This window comes from Cervus elaphus, chromosome X (genome assembly GCF_910594005.1).
Source record: "Cervus elaphus chromosome X, mCerEla1.1, whole genome shotgun sequence".
Taxonomy (NCBI): Eukaryota; Metazoa; Chordata; class Mammalia; order Artiodactyla; family Cervidae; genus Cervus; species Cervus elaphus.
Window position 1 is genome coordinate 155,362,828 of NC_057848.1, and position 16,769 is coordinate 155,379,596.

A 16,769-nucleotide genomic window follows, 5' to 3' on the forward strand; every position below is an offset into this window, starting at 1 on the left:
ACAGGGATCAAGACCATCCCCAAGGAAAAGAAATGCAAAAAGGCAAAATAGTTGTCTGAGGAGGCCTTACAAATAGCTGTGAAAAGAAGAGAAGCAAAAAGCAAAGGAGAAAAGGAAAGATATTCCCATTTGAATGCAGAGTTCCAAAGAATAGCCAGGCGAGATAAGAAAGCCTTCCTCAGTGATCAATGCAAAGAAATAGAGGAAAACAACAGAATGGGAAAGACTAGAGATCTCTTCAAGAAAATTAGAGATATCAAGGGAACATTTCAGGCAAAGATGGGTTCAATAAAGGACAGAAATGGTATGGACCTAACAGAAGCAGAAGATATTAAGAAGAGGTGGCAAGAATACACAGAAGAACTGTACAAAAAAAGATCTTCCTGACCCAGATAATCACAATGGTGTGATCACTCACCTAGAGCCAGACATCCTGGAATGTGAAGTCAAGTAGGCCTTAGAAAGCATCACTATGAACAAAGCTAGTGGATGTGATGGAATTCCAGTTGAGCTATTTCAAATCCTGAAAGATGATACTGTTAAAGTGCTGCACTCAATATGCCAGCAAATTTGGAAAACTCAGCAGTGGCCACAGGACTGGAAAAGGTCCGTTTTCATTCCAATCCCTAAGAAAGGCAATCCGAAAGAATGCTCAAATTACCATACAATTGCACTCATCTCACACGCTAGTAAAGTAATGCTCAAAATTCTCCAAGCCAGGCTCCAGTAATACGTGAACCGAGAACTTCCAGATGTTCAAGCTGGTTTTAGAAAAGGCCAAGGAACCAGAGATCAAATTGCCAATAACCGTTGGATCATCAAAAAAGCAAGAGAGTTCCAGAAAAACATCTATTTCTGCTTTATTGACTACGCCAAAGTCTTCGACTGTGTGGTTCACAATAAACTGTGGAAAATTCTGAAAGAGATGGGAATACCAGACCACCTGACCTGCCTCTTGAGAAACGTGTATACAGGTCAGGAAGCAACAGTTAGAACTGGACATGGAACAACAGACTGGTTCCAAATAGGAAAAGGAGTACGCCAAGGCTGTATATTGTCACCCTGCTGATTTAACTTATATGCAGAGTACATCATGAGAAACGCTGGGCTGGAAGAAGCACAAGCTGGAATCAAGATTACCTGGAGAAATTTCAATAACCTCAGATATGCAGATGACACCACCCTTACTAAAGAGCTTCTTGATGAAAGTGAAAGAAGAGAGTGAAAAAGTTGGCTTAAAGCTCAAATTCAGAAAACTAAGATCATGGCATCTGGTCCCATCACCTCATGGGAAATAGATGGGGAGACAGTGGAAACAGTGTCAGACTTTATTTTTTTGGGCTCCAAAATCACTGCAGATGGTGATTGCAGCCATGAAATTAAAAGATGCTTACTCCTTGGAAGGAAAGTTATGACCAACCTAGATAGCATATTAAAAAGCAGAGACATTACTTTGCCAACAAAGGTCTGTCTGGTCAAGGCTATGGTTTTTCCAGTGGTCATGTATGGATGTGAGAGTTGGACTGTGAAGAAAGTTGAGCACCAAAAAATTGATGCTTTTGAACTGTGGTGTTGGAGAAGACTCTTGAGAGTCCCTTGGACTGCAAGGAGATCCAACCAGTCCATCCTAAAGGAGATCAGTCCTGGGTGTTCATTGGAAGGACTGATGTTGAGGCTGAAACTCCAATACTTTGGCCACCTCATGCAAAGATTTGACTCACTGGAAAAGACCCTGATGCTGGGAAGGATTGGGGGCAGGAGGAGAAGGGGATGACAGAGGATGAGATGGCTGGATGGCATCACCGTGTCGATGGGCATGAGTTTGAGTAAACTCCGGGAGTTGGTGATGGACAGAGAGGCCTGGCGTGCTGCAATTCATGGGGTCACAAAGAGTCGGACACGACTGAGCAACTGAACTGACTGACTGACTGAGCATATAGATGGTATTTAAATCCATGAATCTAAATAAGATCAATCTGGAGAAAGTATTGATCAAGTAGAATAGAGACCTAGGACAAAGCCCTGGTAGACATTTTGATAGGCAGAGATGAGAAGGGCATTTAATAGGAAGGAACAGAGTGAACAAAAGCTCAGAGAAAGGAAAGTGATTAGCAGGAGTGGGGAAGCACAGGTGATCCATTTAGAGAGAACCTACAATAGATACCAAATCCTAGATTTGGTCCACAGATTTCCATGGAGAATCATGGAAGTTTAAAATCTGTGGGGTGATTCTGTTCCTGATAATGTGAGAGTAGCTCCTTTGTGACCACCCTTCTCTAAATAAAAACTCTAAATCCTTGACAAGATTTTTTATTTTTTTGATCTTACCCGAAGACACTGGAAAGCAAACAAGCAGGAAGGTACTAGAGGGAGGTCAACCCTTGAAGGACAGCATCAACTCCTTGTGAGTTTGCCATATTCACCCTACAGCTTTTTGCCTGAAAGCAAGTTCCAGTCTACACCAAGCAGGGCTGCTAAACCTGCAGTTTTATTAGACTAAAGAATTAGAGGGCAGAATTTGGAGATGGGTTGGGGGGAGGAATCTGTGAATGGAGAGGGACAGAAAGGAAGTAATTTAAATTCTGTACTGAAATTTTGCCTAAATCTCTGCACACATGTACAGGGAAGACTCCAAGAAACCCAGGTAAGGTTTAAAAAAAAACACTTAACTTTGATTTTAGCTGCTGCCCACCATGAGGGAGACAGGTTAGAATTTGAGCTCAATCAAGTTAACTGCCTGCAAAAACAAACAAAATTTTCCTTTGGAAGAACAGGACAGAATCCAGAGTCTCTAGAACACGTCACTTACAATATCTAGGATACCATCCCAAATTATTAGATGTAGGAAGAAATAGGAAAACCTGACCCACACTCAAGAGGAAAATAAAAAAACAAACAATCAGTGGAATGAACCAGTGGAGATGACCCAGATGTTCAAATCAGTAGACATGGGAAAACAGGTGGCTCAGTGGTAAAGAACCTGCTTGCCAATGCAGGAGATAAAGGAGATGGGTGTTTGATCCTTGGATGGGAAGATCCCCTGGAGGAGGTAATGGCAACACACTCCAGTATTCTTGCCTGGAGAATCCTTTAGGCAGAGGAGCCTGGCGGGCTGCAGTCCATGGGGTCGCAAAGAGTCTGTCAGACTGAGCACACACATACAAGGAAAACATGCCTGTAATGAATAAACTTGTGAAGTGAACTCATCACTCTGTATCTTAGAAGAATGAATCCAGAACCTGCATCGTTAACAAGATTCCCTGGCAGTTCAATCCACATACATGGTAAAGTTTAAGAAGTACTGTGTTCATGTGACTTTCACCTTAACTCCTTCCCCAAACAAATCACCCTTATCCAAAGTCCTTTCCCTTATTTAGCAGCAAAGTGCATGTAAAGGAAACAAGTTATTTCAAAAATAAATAAAATCAGTGTATCAGATCAATCTGAGGATGCAGAGGCCAGAGATGAGAGAATAATGAGGAAGTTTTGATGAGTGAGTAGTTCTATAGATACAAAGTGAGGAAACATGGCAAAAAATAACTTTGAAAACTGTCATCTGACTAAGGGAAGAAATGAGAGGAATCAGAGAGCACTGAGGTTTCACTGGTTAACTGAAAGAATGGTAGTACCACCAACAGAAATAGAAGCATCAATAGAGGATATAAGGCTTGAATATTGGATGACAAATCCAGCTTTCCAAATAGTAAGTTTAGAGTATTACACATGATATCCAGATGGAGTATCAAATATGGAATTCCAAATTCAAGATAGAGCTGAGCAAAGCTGGGAAGAGTGAGTTGGAGTCATTCAGTATGGTAGTGATCATTGAAGTTCCTATGCAATTGGATTAGATCTCCAAGGAAAGAATGCATATAGTTGAAAGAGAAGTAATGTGTACTAGTTATCGATTGCTGCATAGCCAATCAAAAATGCTTAAGACAACAACCATTTGTCTAGCTCATAGTTCTGTGGGTTAGCGATTTGGGCTGGGTTCAGCTGGACATTTATATTAGTCTCATGTGGGCTCACTCAGTATCTGCCAGTATGGCTGCCAAGTCAAATCTGCTGACAATGGTTGGAATCGTGTCAAAATGGATTTTGATAAAACTCACCATTCGAACTGTATGACACCTTAATTGCTATCTATCCATTATGTAGAATGTACATCTTTCACGCCTCATATGTGATGGCTCATCTCTGCTGCATATGCTCTCTCATCCTCTAATAGTCTAACCTAGGCTTGTTCACAAGGGTTCCAAAAGAGCAAACAGATGTCCAAAAATGACCTCTTAAGGCTCAGACTTGGAAGCAGTACCCTATTGCTTCAATCTCATGCTATCGCAAAGTTAGTCACCAGGCTGTTTCAAATTCAAGTCGTAGGGAAATAAACTTGACTCTTGGTAAGAGAAAATACAAACACATCAAAAAGGGGCATGGATACAGGAAAGGGAATAATTTAGGGTCATTTTGCAATCTACCATATCAACAAAGAACTTTGCATCTGCACACTCAAGTTCATAATAGGATTATTCAGAAATAGTCCTCAGTGTCCATTGACAGAAGAGTGGATAAACAAATTGTATATACACACAGTGGAATATTATTTGACCTTATAAAGGAAGGAAATTTACACATGCTACATATGGATGAGCCTTGAGGACATTATGCTAAATGAAATAAGCCAGTCATAAAAAAGACAAATAATATATGATTCCACTTATGAAAAGTGAAAGTGAAAGTCGCTCAGTCATGTTCAACTCTTTGCAACCCCATGGACCATACAGTCCATGGAATGCTCCAGGCCAGAATACTGGAGTGGGTAGCCTATCCCTTCTCCAGGGGATCTTCCAGACTCAGGAATCGAACCGGGGTCTCCTACATTGCAGGTGGATTCTTTACCAACTGAGCTATCAGGGAAGCTCTATTCCACTTATAAGAGGATCCAAAGTAGTAAAATTCCCAGAAGCAGAAAGTAGAAATGATGGTGGACATAGAGGAGAGGGGGAAATGGGAGCAGTTGTTTAAAAGGTCCAGAGTTTCAGTTTTGTGAGATGAAAAAGTTCTGGAGATGGGTTGTGAAAGTGAAAGTTGCTCAGTCATGTCCGACTCTTTGCAACCCCATGGACTATACAGTCCATGGAATTCTCCGGACCAGAATACTGGAGTGGGTAGTAGTGTTAGTCGCTTCATTCATGTCCGACTCTTTGTGACCCCAAGGACTGTCCCGCCAGGCTCCTCCATCCATGGGATTCTCCAGGCAAGAATAATGGAGTGGATTGCCATTCCCTTCTCCAGGGGATCTTCCCAACCCAGGGATTGAACCCAGTCTCGCACATTACAGGCAGATTCTTTACCAGCTGAGCCACCAGGGAAGCCACAAGGGAAATGGGTTAATTGCACAATAATGTGTATATCATAACATTACTGAAATATACACTTTATTTTTTTTTATTAGTTGGAGGCTAATTACTTCACAACATTTCAGTGGGTTTTGTCATACATTGATATGAATCAGCCATAGAGTTACACGTATTCCCCATCCCGATCCCCCCTCCCACCTCCCTCTCCACCCGATTCCTCTGGGTCTTCCCAGTTAAAAGGTTCTTCCCCTGTGGCCCAGTGGTAAAGAATCTGCCTGTTCAATCTCTGGGTCAGGAAGGCTCCCTAGAGAAGGAAATGGCAACCCATTCCAGTATTCTTGCCTGGAGAATCCCATGAACAGAGGAGCCTCGTGGGCTATACAGTTCAGGGGGTTGCAAAATGGTTAAGATGGTAAATTTTATGTGTTTGTTACCACAATTAAAAAATAAAATATTTTGTAGAAGATAGGACCTAAGACACGACCCATATTTTGGGGAGAGAAAGTAAAACAGAACCAAAGAAAACAAATTTTGCCCAGTCCAGAACTAATGGAAACCAATCTAGCAAGTGGGATTTGAAAACGGTTCTCTTCTCTTCCGTCTATAAGGACCACTGTCAGATAAAGGTTCTAGAATTCAGCTTTTCCACAGTGGAGAAAAGATGAAACCAATCTGCTCATCTGAACCTCTTCTCTCCAGGATTCTGAAGTTCACATGGTTTTCCAGTTACCCGAGTTTGAAAGATCATGGTGGAAATTCCAACCCCAGATTCACCTTCTTTTCTCGTTCATGCCAGCCCTATCTCCTGATCCTGGACCCCAATTCTGGTCTCTTAGCTTCACATCAAATTGATTATTCCCTATTAATAACACAATCTGCCTTCAATCCTTCTCAGAAACAGCCTGCCTTGCTCCCAGAGAGCAGGCATCCATACTTGGAATAGTTCTGAAGGTTGGTTGCACTCATGGATTTGTTTGCTCTGGGCTGTCCATTTGCCACCAGGGAAGAGACAACTGTTCTGCCATCCTGGATGTTCTCATGCGCCTGGTTTTGCCTTGTGCCCTGCTTCCTCTCTCATTACACTCAGGTTGTCTTGTGGGCCAACCTGAGGTCCTTCTCACTTGAAGCTGCTGCAGGTGTTAAAGTCAGGCAGGGAAATGGGCATCCCAAACAGCTGAATGGGCTATCAAAGTTCAGTAAAATTTGAAAACCACCAAATTCCATCCATAGTCACATTTTCATGATTATCTCCAAAATATATCCACAATTGGTTTGTTCAAATCAGGTTCCAAACAAGGTCCACACATTACATTTGGTTGTCTCTCTTAATATAAAACATTGCTCCCTCCCCCTTTTTATTCCTTGCATTGAATTATTGTAGAACACAAACTACCTAAACCTGAAGAATATATCACATTCTTCATACTAGTCTACTTGCTTGCTTCTAGTGTCATTTAATTTCTTTCTTCAACCCCCCTTTTTCCAAAAATAGAATTTAGTTCTGAATCAGTTCTGTCCAATAGAACTCTCTGCCCCAATGGAAATATTCTATAATGTGCACCGATACCATAGCCACTAACCACAGGTGAACACTGATAAATGAAATGTGGTTAGTGGGACTTAAAAACTGAATTTAAAATTTTTATTTTCCTTAATTTAAACTTAAATAGCCAAATGTGACAAGTGGCTACCATATTGGACAGCACACCTCTAGAGGCTTAATTTAATTCCATGTCAGGTTTTTGGAAAGAATACCTCATAGGTGGTCTTATATGCTTCCTATTGTGTGACAGAAGAGGCTGACAGTGCTTAGTTGTCCCACCTTTTTTGATGCTAAGATGGATCATTGTGTTTAGGTGGTGATAGCTGATCTTTCCAATTTCAAGTTCTCCATCCACCTTTCATTTAATGGCTTGATTCATTTACAGTTGTTGCCTGAATCAGTTCCTTCACTATGGTTTTCAAAATCTATCATTTTCTAAGTCTATCATTCCTTCTACAGAATAATCCTGTAAAGAACTTTCATCGTTTAATATTACATGGTTGGGTTGGCCTGAAATACAGTTTATACAAGAAAAGCCAGAAAAGAAAAAAAGAAAAAAGAAAAGCCATGATAAATCCTTAATTATTCATTCTTTTTTTTTCTTTAAATCTCAGGAAAATTTATTCAACATTTAAATTTCTATTGAACATCTACTTGTAGAGTGTGAGATAGATGAGGTTTTTTTAAATTTTTTTTTTCGTAGTTTTTTTTTTCTCCATGTATTTTTATTAGTTGGAGGCTAATTACTTTACAATATTGTAGTGGTTTTTACCATACATCGACATGAATCAGCCATGGAGTTACATGTGTTCCCCATCCCGATCCCCCCTCCCACCTCCCTCTCCACCCGATCCCTCTGGGTCTTCCCAGTGCACCAGCCCTGAGCACTTGTCTCATGCATCCAACCTGGGCTGGTGATCTGTTTCACCCTTGATAATATACATGTTTTGATGCTGTTCTCTCTAAACATCCCACCCTCGCCTTCTCCCACAGAGTCCAAAAGTCTGTTCTGTACATCTGTGTCTCTTTTTCTGTTTTGCATATAGGGTTATCATTACCATCTTTCTAAATTCCATATATATGCGTTAGTATACTGTATTGGTCTTTATCTTTCTGGCTTACTTCACTCTGTATAATGGGCTCCAGTTTCATCCATCTCATTAGAACTGATTCAAATGAATTCTTTTTAATGGCTGAGTAATATTCCATGGTGTATATGTACCACAGCTTCCTTATCCATTCGTCTGCTGATGGGCAGCTAGGTTGCTTCCATGTCCTGGCAATTATAAACAGTGCTGCGATGAACATTGGGGTGCACGTGTCTCTTTCAGATCTGGTTTCCTCAGTGTGTATGCCCAGAAGTGGGATTGCTGGGTCATATGGCAGTTCTATTTCCAGTTTTTTAAGAAAAATAAACAAATGGGACCTAATTAAACTTAAAAGCTTTTGCACAACAAAGGAAACTATAAGCAAGGTGAAAAGACAGCCCTTAGATTGGGAGAAAATAATAGCAAACGAAGCAACAGACAAAGGATTAATGTCAAAAATATACAAACAACTCCTGCAGCTCAATTCCAGAAAAATAAATGACCCAATCAAAAAATGGGCCAAAGAACTAAACAGACATTTCTCCAAAGAAGACATACAGATGGCTAACAAACACATGAAAAGATGCTCAACATCACTCATTATCAGAGAAATGCAAATCAAAACCACAATGAGGTACCATTACACGCCAGTCAGGATGGCTGCTATCCAAAAGTCTACAAGCAATAAATGCTGGAGAGGGTGTGGAGAAAAGGGAACCCTCTTACACTGTTGGTGGGAATGCAAACTAGTACAGCCGCTATGGAGAACAGTGTGGAGATTTCTTAATTATTCATTCTTAATTGCCATTAAGGCTTCCCTGGTGACTCAGACGGCAAATAATCAGCCTGCAATGTGAGAGACCTGGGTTCGATCCCTGGGTTGGGAAGATCCCCTAGAGAAGGGAACGGCTACCCACTCCAGTATTCCGGTCTGGAGAATTCCATGGACAGAGGAGCCTGGCAGGCAGAGAGTCGAACATGGCTGAGCAACTTTCACTTTCAATTGCCATTAATGACTAGAGAAAAAGGCAGGAGTCTTGCATCTTTGCAAAGGTGCTGGAACTTTATCTTGAGGTAAGGAAAGCCATCATGGGTTTTAAGCAGGGGATAAACAAGATGAAAGTTTCATTTTAGGAAGCAACTTTTGGCCATGGTGTGGAGAAAGAGTAAAAGTCAGCAAGGTTCTAAAGGGTGTGTGCATCTAAATCACTTCAGTCATGTCCGACTCTTTGCGAACCCATGGACTGCAGCCTCCCAGGCTCCTCTGCCCATGGAATTCTCCAGGCAAGAATGCTGGAGTGGGTTGCCATTACCTCCTCCAGGGGATCTTCCCCACCCAGGGACTGAACCCACATCTCTGGAGGCTCCTGCATTGCAGACGTATTCTTTACCACTGAGCCACCAGGAAAGCCCAGGTTCTAAAAGGAGCTGTCATAATATAGGCTGGATCTGGCAAACTCTGGTAGGGGTGTTAGAGTAGAAGAGTTTGACAGAATCCAGACAGATGAGAAAGCAGAGTCAACAAAAATCTAGCTGTCAGATAATGCAGGGGATGGAGGCGAGAGGGACTGTGGTAGGATGACAGGATAAAACCTTGATTTCTAATTTGGTGAACTAAGTAGATGATAATGCCAAAAACCACCTTGAGAAATACATGGAGAGAAGTAGAGGCAAATTACTTTCTAAAAGAAAAACTAAATCAGCCCAAATACAGACCCCTCAGACAGAAGGAAAGATTTAGGATGCTATAGCACATTTTTTCCCTTCAGTCTAATAAATAAATATACTCCATGGTGGGGGTGGGATTGCTTTTATAGAATAATCTGGATTCCAGAGATCTATAAATAAAAATCAGGGACTATTTTTGTTAGCAGTAAGTGTTTAACCTGAAGGAATTAAATTCTAACTGCTAGTCCTAGTCCATTTTTAAACATAGTTCGAATTCTTATCTATCATTATTTTTTGCACTATTCATTACAAAGGTGCACTAACTATTTTTGGAATTCCTTAATAGTAGATGCAGTGTTTTCAGAAGTGAAAATGCTATGCAAGTGTATAAGTGAAAATCTTTTCTATGTTGGATTAGTTTGCCAGGACTGCCTTATGAAGCACAGCAAACTGTTATCTTAAAATAACAGAGAGTTATTGCTACAATTTTAGGGGCTAGAAGTTCAAAATCAAAGTGGCAGCAAGGCCATGCTCCCTCTGAAACCTGTGGGAGAATCCTTGCCCCTTCCTAGCTTCTGCTGGTTTGCCAGCAACCTTTGGCTTGTTGATGCAATATTCCAATCCTCTGTCTTTACATGGCCTTCTTCTTATAAGGTAAACAGTCACATTGGATTAGGGGTCCACTCTACTCAAGTATGACCTTATCGTAACTGATTATATCTACAATGACCTCGTTTCCAAATAAGGTCACTTTCTGAGGCACTGTGTGTTAGGATTACAACATATGATGTGGGACTGGGGGGGCTGGGGTGGACAGAATTCAACCCGAAACAGCAGTCTACAGACCCATGATGAATTATGGAAGGAAAAGTTTTCATTTGAAAATTATCTCCTTTAGCATCCTTTCAAAAGCCTTACAATGATCTTTGGAGAAACTAAAATTTATTTTCATTTTTTTTCAAAATGATAGTCATAGAAGCTTGCTGTCTCCAGAAAGCAACATGACACGCAGATATATTTAACAAGGATACTTCTAAGTACTTATTTGACTATATCTTATGGTGCATTTCCCCCAAGCAATGTCCTGAAATTTTTTGAAAGAATTAATTATAGTGGAAAACATTCATTCTTTATGAGAATACAACACTAACTTTTGCTAACAATACTTCTTGTTAGAATGAAACACAGTAATGTATGTAAACCATTTAACAATTTGCAAGTACTCACGAGCTGTTAGCTGCTATTAATATATATTTAGTATTTTTTAGGATTGCAATGAAGATTAAAGGAGTTAATACACATAAAACACTTATCATAGCACCTGACACATAGTACTTATGAAATAAATGTCTGTCTGTTGCTGTAAAGTGTCCAAACCTGCCAATGCAACTTCTAATTGGTTTCTTAATTGGCTTACACACACACACTCAACATTTGCATATAGTTTCATTCGATGGGGTTTCTTTAAATTTCATTTAATCTACAGAATTCATCCCTCAGTTAGTAGACAGTTGTAAGTTATTTAAATTCAATTTTTTAAGTGAAGAAATTTCTTAATATTTATACTTCCCCAAAGCATTTATTTTATTTACTACTTACCTGAAACATGACTTAAGAACAAGCTACTGAAATCATAAGCAATGTGTTGTTTGATTAAAACATATTTCATTTACAAATATGCCTTATTATCTGCAACAGACCTGATTTGACACTGCCCCCATTCACACAATTTTTGACACATCTTTGGGATTAAAGCTGCAGATTTCCCAAGCATGGAGATCCGAGGTTCAGTTGGTGGTCGAGGAATAGAGCTCTATTTGCTGCCATAGCTTTACCCAAATTTCATTTTCCCACTTGAGGTCTGATCATAGACTGATCTTAAATGTACGTCACTAAAAAAGTTAGGATTTTTTAAAAGTATCTTTTCAGGTTGCAGATGCAAATCTATATTCAAAAGCACAAATGTAAACTTTAAAAAATAAAACCCCCCACAATAATAGCCACATTCTAAAACAACAGTTCCATAAAGTGTTTTTTTTTTTCCCATAGTGGTGAGTAGGAACTAGTGGTTCTTGGGCTTTTGTTTCAGAATGGTTTGTGGACTGAAAAAAATTTGAGAACCACTGCTCTAACCAACCTAACTAAATTGATAGTTATAAAATGGGAATGTTTATTCTCTGAAGGAGTACTTTATACTGCAATTTTTAGTTAATGTTAAAGCAGTCATTTTTAATATCAGTTTGAAAATGAAATTTTAATGTATTATCTCCCTCTTATGAATTAGTGTTTACAAACAAGAACATTTAGTGGGTCTTTTCTGTGCTAGTAAAATGAAAACTGAAGGAAAACAGTAGCTTATTAAAGCTCCAGGAATGGCTCTTCTCAATTCCTTGTCAAGTTTCAAAGCCCCATAATTCTTCCCCTTCAAACAACTCTGAAGCAAAATGACACCTCTAAGGATTAAACATTTTGGAAACCAATAAAGGAAAACATTAAAGCATGTCTGACACAGACCTCTCCTCCATACTTCCCTGTTCCTCCTGTCCTCACTGCGTAAGTATGAGTCAGGTAATGTTAACTTTGAATCATACATTTGTAGTTTCTTTTGAGCATTACATAAACAAAGTTTTGATCATAGCCTATGAGGCAACTGACCTGTAATCATTTGCATTTCAACATACCTGGCTTGAAAAACAGAAGAGTAAGTTACCCTACATGCTCTTTTATTTGAATCCACAGAAAGTTACAGTATCATTTTGTGTGTGTGTGTCTCATATCACTATGAGAGTGCCCTCAAGAAATAGATTATACCCTAATGAAATGATCACACAACAAATGGAAAGAAATAACTTTTAGGAGTAAAGTCTTTGAATTATATTATGTATGCAGGAATACTCCCTTTCTGAAGTTGGTAACAATAGCTCCATTTATTGAATGCTTCCTATGTGGCAGGCACTGTGCTTAATGCTTCCCAGACATTATTTCTATTTAATCTTCCTCAAAATTCCACAAGGGAGGTGATGTTATCCTGTTTTCAGATGAGGAAAACTAAGCTTATTTTGCCATTGTTTACTGAGCAACTGTTACATACCAGACCCTGTTCTAGGCCTTTAAGTTGAAGCTTAGAGATGTAAAGGAACCTGGAGTTTAGACACAGGCCTAGCTCTGCTCTTATTGTGATCCTGTACTGCCTTACCATGAAGAATGTTGAACGTTTCAAGTATTTGTATCATAGATTGTCTTCCCCTTAGTTCCTTATAGATTTTATGAGCATCTTGCATCACATGCAATTCCAGAATCATTGAACTTTATATCTATAGGAGACTCTAGAGAAGATCTTACATTTTCTGAAACTTGAATTCTTTCAAATAAAATGTCCAGATAGGTTTAGAAATATCTGTTGTCTCTTAAGATGTGTGTCAATCAGGAAACTATTCTTAATAATTTTTACTTGGGAAATTTCAAAGAAAAGATGAAATTCATACACATAAAAAATATGTCACCATGTATTTTGTTTAATTATTGTCTAAGGCAAGATAAAGTTCGAGCCCAAGTTTTATCTTTCTTTCTTACTGGAAAGAAATAGTTAAATAGTCTCGTGGTTACTTTTTTGTATGGAAAGTAAATATATTGTTTCAGATAATGTAGAGGGATAACACCTGTTTCAGAGAGGTACTGATGAGTCCACTTTATGGGTTTTCCATAGGGACAAACCTATAACTGGAAGTACTGGATGTATATGAGGTGGAGATTGTGCCATGAGCCATAGTTTAGTCATCTTGTAACTTTTCCAGACTGATGTAACTCCATTTTTTTTGAACAAATGTTATTTTGTTAAGTAAATGCCCATTTAAACTTGTACACAAAGGTTATAATTATAGCAGGAAATTGTTGGGGACAGAGGAGGTTAAATCTGGTTGTCCTGTCATACATCAGGAATGATTTCTTGGAAATCTAGTCCAGATTTTTGACTGAGGTTTGCTGTTTCCCTTTGCTGTAGTTTCAAGTAATAAAGTAATAACTTTCCAATATCTTGGTTCTGACTGAGAGGGTGTGTGTGTGTGTGTGTGTGTGTGTGTGTGTGTGTGTGTGTGTGTGTGTTGGGGGAAGGGGTATAGAATCAGTAGGTAATTGAATCAACCCTTCCTGCAGATTTTGCACTGAGGAGCCCCAAAAGACAATGGAATGTGAGGGCATCACTTAACATTACAGAACTTTAGGAATATATAAAAGGCTCAATGTTAAAGGAAAATGCTAATGCAGAACTGTCCTGTTCAGCTATAATGCCAGTCTCGACAAGTAAGCCACATATGTAAGTACACATTTTATAGTAGCCACATTAAAGAAGTAAAAAGAAACAGGAAATTAATTTTAACAAAATATTTTAACTCAATATATTGAAAATATCAACTCGTCATTATTACTGAGGTCTTTACATTCTTTTTTGGTACTAAGCCTTTGAAATCTGGTGTGATTTCAATAGCAACCAGCCAACCTTGTTTTACGTGCTCAAGAGCCACGGTGTGGCTAGTGGCTACCATATTACCCTGCACAGGTGCTCTCTAGAGGCAGCTATTCTTTGAATACCTAAGAGTTTTCCTTTCTTAAAGGGGGGGGGGGTGGAAGGTAATCCTGCTCAGGGCAATATTACCGTCTATGTTCAAATAACTCATTTTGTTGCCACCTGCAAGACAAATGCCCCAGCCTTATTTGATTTTCCCCAATTCTCCCAGCAAGAGTGAGTGGTTGCACCACTCTTGGATTTAATAAATGAAAGAAGTCAAAAAGTTTATTGTTAACCAAAAGAAAAAAATCGCTTTCTTTTCTTTTTGGGCTAAAGGAAGGAGAATACTGTTTTGCCAAATCAATTCACATACTATCAACTTGAGCCCATTTGCAGGACAGCTGCGCTAGTGGTACTTTAGCCCATTATTAACTTCATTTAATGCTTAACTCCTGCAATGTGATCACTGTTCACACTACTTTTTCAGATGAATTCGCTACTTTAAAAGTTATTCCTCTGAATCAACTTCCTACTGAAATCAACTTTTAAGTATGCAAACAACTAGATTTATGTTAAAAAGGTTGGCTCACCCTTTGAGTGGAGTATTTAGCGTTGGACAGTGTTAGACACATGATAACTCTTTTCAACTGTATGTTTTTACTAAAGAAAGAATGTTAATTGGAATAACTGATCACCGTTGGTGGGGGACTAATTTACCTTATACTAACCAAACTGACCGACTTCTTTTCGCTGTAAGGAATGGTAACGTGCTTTGCAATATAAATGAAAGCTAAATCTGGCACTTTGTACATAAATGCAAAACGATATACAATTGCTTATCTTCAAACTACTGCAGGCTGGTTTTACTGTCAGGAGTTAGAGACGGTGGCTGCCAAATTAGCTGAGGTTTGGGTCCAGATTGGATTTGCAGCACTTGAATCAGCATGCTGGGGGAGGTGACAAAATCACGAGCTCCGTCCTCCCCACCCCCACCCCACAGACCACGCTGAGCCTGCCCAGATGTTGCTCAACCCTGAGCTGTCCCCCTGAGTCCAAGGCTGCAGGAGAGGGCGCGCAGCGAGGATTTCCGGCCGCCTCCCCAGGCTCCCTGAACAGATGGAGCCTCTTCAGGTGGCCACGGGGCTCCCGGGCCTCGAGCCTGTGCCCAGGGGCGCGCCAGCGAAAGCAGTAGAAAGAACGAACACCTGCCTCTCTCGGCCAAGAGAGAAACCTTGCACCGCCCGCACAGACCCGGCTGGGCAGCTAGGCGTGGGGCTCTAATCTCATCCTCACACCTGCGTTAGGGAGGAAGGCCAGGGCTCTCCAGGTGTGTGGGTCCCTGGAGGATGAAAGGAGCTGTTAAGAGGCGTGCATAGGAGCGCAGCGGGGGACGCGCTGTGGTCGCCGGGCGTGGGAGGACCCGGACGCCTGGGTAGAGGCCTGAGGGGATGGAAGCACTGGCCGGCTTGGAGATTTCCCTTTACTTTTTTTCCTTTTCCTTGTAGGGCGGTTAGCCAATGGCTGCGGTAGCTTTCCACTCAGCCCGGCGACTTTTACACAATTCTGCCCCGGCGCACTGAGCTCGTCGGGCACCTGGCGCCGGGAACATGGGGTCGAAACCGCCGCCCCCACCCACTCCAGACGTCCAGGCCTCTCCCTTCACGCTCTCCCCGTCTTCTGGCGCTCCATCGCCGTCTGGGGATTGGGATTCCTTAACCTAGGGCTTCCCTGTCTTGGGCAGGAGTTAGAAGCCCTCCCTCTCTCCCCTCCTCCCCTCGCCGCCAGCCTGATTTTTAATCTAATCTTTTATTTAAAGTCAACAGAAAAGCAGGAATCCCGGGCTCCTGCCACCAAGATATTTTAAAATAATTCCCCAACCTCTGCCGAGACCGGCAGCCTTAAAGAACCTCCTTGTTTTCTCCTTCGTGAAGATTTAGGCTGCGGAGAACCGGGGAGGAATTGGAGGGGACGAGCTTGGAGGGTCGCGCCTGAAGCCAGAGGGCTCTGCGGACTTGGGGGCGGGGGGTCGACTCATGCAAGACGAAGTAATTCCCGATATTAAAAATAATATAACACAGAAGCGTCAGTTTGGAGAGCCTTGACTCAAACCGAGAGCCGAAGCCCCAAGCGGCTCCAGGACACGAAGCCTTCTGTGTCCCCATCGTGGGGGGTGGAGGGGCAGGTGAATGCCCATCGTCTGACCCTGGGAGAGGGTGGGTCCTGGGCCATTACGAGATGTGCCCATAGACTCGGCGCGCCCACATGCACCCACGGAAGAATCGGGCCGAAAAGACCCCACAACCCCTCCCCGGGTCCTTGGTACGGTACCGCACCCCCTACGACTCGCCGGTCTCTCCCTAGATGGGTGGGGACCACTATTCTCTACATCCCTGAGGAGCCTTCAACCTGCTCGGACCCGTGGCTCTTAGAAACTCTCAGCCTTTCGCACCTCCTCCTTTCCCGCTCTTTCCCCCACCTCCCGCCGACGCCCCCAGATTTCTCCGCTTGCCCTTCCTGAGAGAAGGCGAGGCCCAGAAGCTGAAGCTGGGGCGAGGAAGGAGGGACGAGCGGAGCGCCGCGGCTAGGGGCGTGTCTTCCCAGGCCCC